The following is a 6,842-nucleotide window of genomic DNA, read 5'->3' as shown; positions in this document are numbered from 1 at the left end:
GTAGCTTACCATCAGAAACTAATTCATATTTGTGCTCTTTCAGTAATACAAATGTATTTAAACTGAATTCCAGGGCAAATTTATTTTCAGCTATTGTATTTTGGAAGAATTGCAAATCTTTCTTGAAATACATGAATTGGAATTTTGCAAAACAAAACACTGTTTTCAATAAATCAAGTTTCTTCTCAGTTGTGAGGAAACTCCAGTTAGTTCAGGCCATTTATTTTCCGTTATAAATTCTTGCATTTTATTCACAATTTGAAGGTTGATTTCTAACCACCCACAGGCTCATGAGATAAATCAGGACAAAGCTTTGCAGGACAAAGTATAAACATAAACCTCTGATTTCTGTGTTTAAAGTAGAACAGGAAAGAGGGTGTCATCACCTTGACACTGAAGAAACACATGAGTGTGAGTCAGTGAAGAACAGGCCGGCAGACAGGGAACCAGGAGGGAGTTATTGTTTGGGAAATAAGAACAAAGTGAAGAGTTGCACGAAAACCAGCTGACTCGTTGACACATTTATAGGAAACTGTAGGCAGACAATGGTGACCTCCACATGAGAACACATAAAGAAGTGGTTAAGAAGCACACTTTTCTTATATATATTTGATTTAAAAAAGTTACTGAAGTTTGAGATAATTTTTGGTAGCTCTTTTATAGTTGATCTGCCATTTTGACTGTAGTATTTGTAAAATGTTTTATTGACAGTCATTTGGATAAGAACGTTTTTAAAATGTGTAGAATTTGTTTCATTTCAACTTGCCTGCACTTCTTTGATCAATAAATTGTTTGCATTTTCAGTGATGACAGGGACATTTTGCCCTTTCTCTTCTGCTCGTCTCTCAGACAGAGCTGTGGTTTAGGGCTTATCGGAGATTTCCCTTTGGAAGGGTCATGTACCCAATCAATAATAGAGGGGAAAAGACTGTGCAGGTCATTAGTACAGTATTGATGAGCAAGTGTTGGGAGTCTGGAGGGAGTTTGATGGTGTTTTCCTGCTGCAATAGGGGATTCAAGGGGAAAGTATGAGTATTAAGGAGCGTTGATGTGGTCTGCAGCAATTTGTTAGGCATTTTGAGTCAATATGCATTTACTGTCACTGACACTGTGTGGTTTTGAACCCTGTAGCATTAGATATGAAATGTCAACTATAGCATAAGGACAGGAGGAGGATAGAAGTTGACATTTCAAAGCGTGCATGGCTTCAGAGTGGGCGGGAGAAAAACAGCATTTCAACCACAGAAAAAACAGATTCTCCGCCCGCACTGACACAGTGCATGAAAGTCGTAAAAGCGGAACGGTGGTAAAATATTTCATGCTCGCCTTAAAAAGCACACGTGTTTACCAGTCGCTGTTCTAATACTGTATGTGTCTGCAATCGTAATACCCATCTGTAGTTTCAATATTAATGTTCTATTCCCTTAAGGGTGGATAACACAAACTATTAAATCTGTTTTTATAAGAACATTATGAAGATGTTAGTATAACTTTGGGAAATATAAAGGCACTGCATGTTTACAAGGTGTTTGTTTGTTACTTAAGACAGATTTCTACAAAAAGAATTGGGTAATTTTTCGCTTTTAACCTATTGAAGTTTTTTGGCCAATAAAGCTGAAAAGTTGTAAATAAAAAAAAACATACCAGAGTCTAAGAAAAACCTTTACGTGTAAAATGTAGTTAGCCAGCTAGCAATAATCATAATAATAATTGTATGGTATCTGAAGTTTAAAAAAAAGATTATTTAAATAAATATTAATAAAAAAATGATTGTGCTACATGACATGACATGACATGTTGACTTTGGACCAAATCACATACAGTACAAATTACTCACAAACGGCAACTGCTCATTTCTGGAAAGGACTTGAGCAACCTCTCTCACCCTCTGACTCCCTCTTCCTNNACTTGACACTTGACAGTGTAATTAAACTGCATGTTCATCAGCAATGATTGTTGATTAAGCCAACAACAACGCTACAGGTGTTCATATCACCTGCCAATGTTTTCTGCAGCTGAGCCAGGAGCGGCTACTGCACAGAGGAGGATAAATACCACTGACTGAGCCTCTGTTTTCTCTTCAACCCTTATCGGTGTTAACTGAAAACAGGTGACCGACCAGGGCTGTTTCACTGCACGTTCCCTTCCCCTCGCTGCCACAGAACAGAGTGGGTGTTACTCTTCTTCATGTGTTACTCGCATCACATTGTGGGAGTACAAAGAATGAAAATCACCTAATAGGGCGTTTCAGCTTCTTTGACTGCTTAAGTCTTAATGAATCATACTTTGAGAGGGAACAAAATAAATGTGGGAGTTTGACAGGATGAACTTGTGCTTCTCATGGGTGGACGTTTGACATTTTAGCATCTTCACACCATGTCCTCAGACTATGTAGTTCTATGTAGAGGTCTACACAGTACGTATGTGACACAGGAGGTTTAGAAATAGGAGGACATTTTGGTTCTGTTGTTGAACTAGTGTCAAGTAATTACAACTCTCTGCCAGATCAAATTTATTTTATATATCAACCAGGACCTCCTTCTCTGATAAACCTTTAGCATAACTGATCTTCTATCTCAGTTTCAGATCACAAGATATATAGATGGTGAGGTGTGTGTGTCTACAAAACAAAATTAAACCCGGCCCAGTGTGAAGGTGATTAGAGCCAATCCAGAAATTGCTACAAAGCCACCAATCTACTAGAAATCTATGACTCAGAGTAAGGTCATTTTGACATTACACTTTAGAGAGCCTTTGTCTGAAGACTTGGTGTGTTTGTGAGCGGTGTAGGACAGGAGAGCCTTTCTTCTTTGTTAATTAACACTAGTCTGTCTGTGTGTGTTGACTTTGGCAGGACGGGGTACACTCGTGAGTTTGTGCGTCAAACGTTCGTCCAGGAGGTCCAATAGCAGACCTCACCAAACAAACCATTTTTTCAATGTGCAGATCCTTTGAGATCTCACTGAAAAACACATTTCTTAAATTGTTTTGGCTTCGTGACTATAATTCCTGTGTTTATTAAATGTACGATTGATAATAATCTCTGTGTAGGGTTCATTGCTGTTTATCAACAGACGAAATGTGTTCCCATAGAGACTTAAAATTACATTACAGAAATGACATGACTACAATGAATCTATTACATGGATGGCTTTCGGTTTATTGGTAATAAAATTTGTGTCACTTAATGTCATTATGGTAGCACAATATATCTGTTTGGAGCTGAGAACACACGCTCACTGACAATGAAGCTTAGAAACACAGTTGATCTGAGCCCTGGTGAATAAACTCATTTTTAATTAATTAAAGAAAGAATCTTTAGAATCTTAGCTGCATCAGGCGATGAAGTTCATGGTGGGAATAGTGCTCTCCTTGGAATTCATGGAGAGCACTATTGGTGGTGTAGTGCTCTCCTTGTCACAACAGGTGCACAACAGAGCTATTTAAAACATGCTATCATTCAATATTAGCATTTGAGCAAAACCTAAAAAAAAAAATTCAAGTGAAACGATTATGGTACTTTTATGCAAATGAATGTGGTTCTTCAATGTTGTCTTGCCCATAATGGAGCATTATAAAAAGTAGAATTGTTGCACTAACCATTCATATCATGAAACAGGGCTGTAATTTATGTTTATAACACCTCCTGGAGGGGAGTAAGAGGTGCTACATGCATGGGTCCCAAAATGTATACTTGAAATTTGCAGACTACATGTATAAAATGTTTGTATTTATTCCCCTAACTCAAGTCTTAATGTAAGTCAGAAGAGTGCCTTTCCCTGAGGAGCACCAGTTCTGAGAGCACTGTAGTACTGTTTGTTAATGCCCTGTTTTTCAGATTTCTCAACAACACAGATTGTGACACAGTGACTGGGGGAAAAATGTAGCTCCTTAGGCAGGATCACTTGAGAACAACTGCTTCTGAGAACATGACGTCAAAGTGGCATTTATATTAGAGCTGCTCAGATGTTAATACTAAGAACCTTAACTAAACAAACACAAACAAATCCTCTGGAGCAACAGTGACCTTTACCCTTAGGGGCCAATCTGTTTTTTTTGTTGTTGTTGTTTTTGTTTTTTATGACCATTCATTGAGCCCATAAAGCACTCATTTCTGCAGTAGAATGCTGTGAGTGTTGTACTACCGGCAGAGCTGTTCATAAAGTAATCCTGTAGTGTTAGTTGCCTCACGATGTAAATACCTGCCCTCTGCCTGTGTCTGCACACCACCAGCCACACACAGCCTTTATGAATGCCTGTGTGCGCAGAAGCCCCTCCAGAGACAGAGCCATGTGCGTCATACCACAGATCAGCCTATTATGTGGAGCGTGAGTGTGGCCGGTCGAAAGGGGACATGAGGTAACCAGCAAGGTGAATGCTTGACAAGGAGCATGTAATGAAAAGTAGATAAAGCAGAATGCAAGGGAAAGTCAATCAATAGGTAATTTTTTAAGGTGGGAAAGATAAGATGTAAAGATGGAGAGGGAGACGACGATAGAGCAATGAAGGAGGCATCGGAAAAAAGGTCGTCTGAGAGTGAGGTGGTATGATGCTCGCCTCTCGTAGTGATTTAGTGACGTCACACTCTTACGGGAGTGCTCCAGATACGCAGAGTGAATGAATCAAAACAGAATTCTGGGTCACTTTTATTCTCTCCTCTGCGCTCTCTCATGCACACAAACTCAGCAGGCTGCACAACAGCTCTATTATATTGTCCTGTTCCTGAAGGCATCTATTTGATAAAGGAATTAAGGTGTGCAGAGCAGGCATGGACTGATAACATTGGACTGTAAGGCAAATAAAGTAATGAAATGTTTCATCAGATGCATGATAAGGGAGTGAAACTGCGAGCGTCAGAGATTAAGAACACCAAAACCAAGCTGACCTGCTCCTGCTGTTTACAATGAATGTTACAGTTTGGGATTATTATCAGAAGAGTGTGTAAATCTGTCAAGTCAGACGTATAAGTGTGTCATGAATCAGTGGAGGATTAGCCTGACATTTCTCATCACAGAGTGAACATTGCTCTTTGCTTTTAGTAAAAAAGATTGCTAGTTTGATTCCCATTTTTAACTAGTGCTCCACCTGTATGAGATTTGCATGCAATTCGAGTGAATGCAATGAACAGTTTCAACTAAAATATTAGAAAATGTAAAATATTTTTGAAGGAGCTTCAAAATTCATAACATTGACTTTCAGACCTTTAGAGGTCATCATTAGTGTTCCTTTGTACCGTTATACCAGAGTGTGTATTTGGGGGGGGTTGTGGGGTTGTGTGTGTGTGTGTGTGTGTGTGTTTAGGCTGTTGAAGCCTAATGATAAGTGAATTGCGAAATATTTGCCTCTAGGTGTGGGTGCTAATCCAGCTGCTCAGTGTCCATATGGTCACTCATCTGACTTCTAACTTCTGAAAACTAGATCATAAATAAACAGAGGAGGTGATGTATGAAAAATTTTATTAAAAAATAAATTCAAGTAAGTGCTGTAAAAAAATACTTTTTTTGTCTGATGAAACAACTCACCCACATCATTTTTTCACTGATTCATTATTTGTCCTGGTACATAATATTCCAGCTTGTCCAAGCTCATTTACTTGAATAATCATTCCTTTGTCGTTGCCAGCCGCTGTTACGTCACAACTTAGTTTACTCATTTTTTTCCCCCTCTTTTTTCCTTATCCAACGGCTACCACTTGACCACAATCACGACCTGGTTGTGCAGCTGCTGCTTTAGAGGAGGCTGGAAACAGTTTGAGTGAACCGTGATTTGTATTTAATTCAGTCGTTGGGAAGTTTAAGAGAAAAGCCCTCCAGAGAAAAGAACAGCTAAGTGTGGATTAGGAGACCTAAGCTGGGTGAAGGAGTGAGTACAGTAAGGCAGAAATGACATGCAGGACATCTGTGTGTTTGCCTGTTCAAGCCATGTGAGCAGCCTGGAGAGGAGAGAGGGAGGGGAGAGAGAGAGAGGGAGGGAGGGGTGCCTCGTCTGTATTATGGCCAAAAATGGAAAGCATGAGCTGAGGTCAAAAGGTTATTCTATAGGGTTGATAGTAGCAGCGTTCCTGGAGATAAGCACAAACTGTTCTGGTTATTCTATAGGGTTGATAGTAGCAGTGTTCCTGGAGATAAGCACAAACTTTTTATCCAGCAACTAGAACATGTTTACAACATGAAAGATCATCATCATCACCATCATCATCATCAGCATGGACAGTCAAAATTAATTGTTTTTCTTACTAATGCCAAATATGAGGCCGATTTCTTTGGCCGTGACAGAATGCGATACACTGACAGCCATAGACTCTGCGCAAAACTTTGATCTACAGCAGCTTCCTTATCTGCTTGCACAAAACGTCTTATGCAGTCACTGCAAGAGAATGTGCAAACACACACATACACACATCCACAGCCAGGGTCGCGGCAGAACGTATTGTTTGCCTCCCTTTCTTCACATGTCAGTGAGAAACAATAAACCCAGAAAATCTGCCCCGGCTCAACGTGAAGCTGAGAGATTTGAGATGAACTGATTTCTGAACCTGAAGTTTAAATTAAATTCTTTTGCAATTGGCTTTGAGCACTTTGGCTAAAGTACATGTGTGAAGGACACAGGGAGGAGGAACACGATGTTCTGAAACTATCCAGAAATGAAGTTCACAATCAAAGTTAATTGTTCAAAAAAATACATTGAAACAAGGAACAAATCATTAGGTGACAATTCAATTATCTATATTTTATTCTAAACTGGGACAACTGTCAAATGTTAGAGGACAGAACCAGTAGGAAGCTGTAATGCAACTCACCAGAGGTGGCGCTTTTTTTAAGTATTGCAATAATGCAATGACA

Source organism: Cynoglossus semilaevis, chromosome 16 (assembly GCF_000523025.1).
Source record: "Cynoglossus semilaevis isolate Cse_v1.0 chromosome 16, Cse_v1.0, whole genome shotgun sequence".
NCBI classification, from domain to species: Eukaryota; Metazoa; Chordata; class Actinopteri; order Pleuronectiformes; family Cynoglossidae; genus Cynoglossus; species Cynoglossus semilaevis.
Note: the sequence above shows the minus strand (reverse complement) of the source record.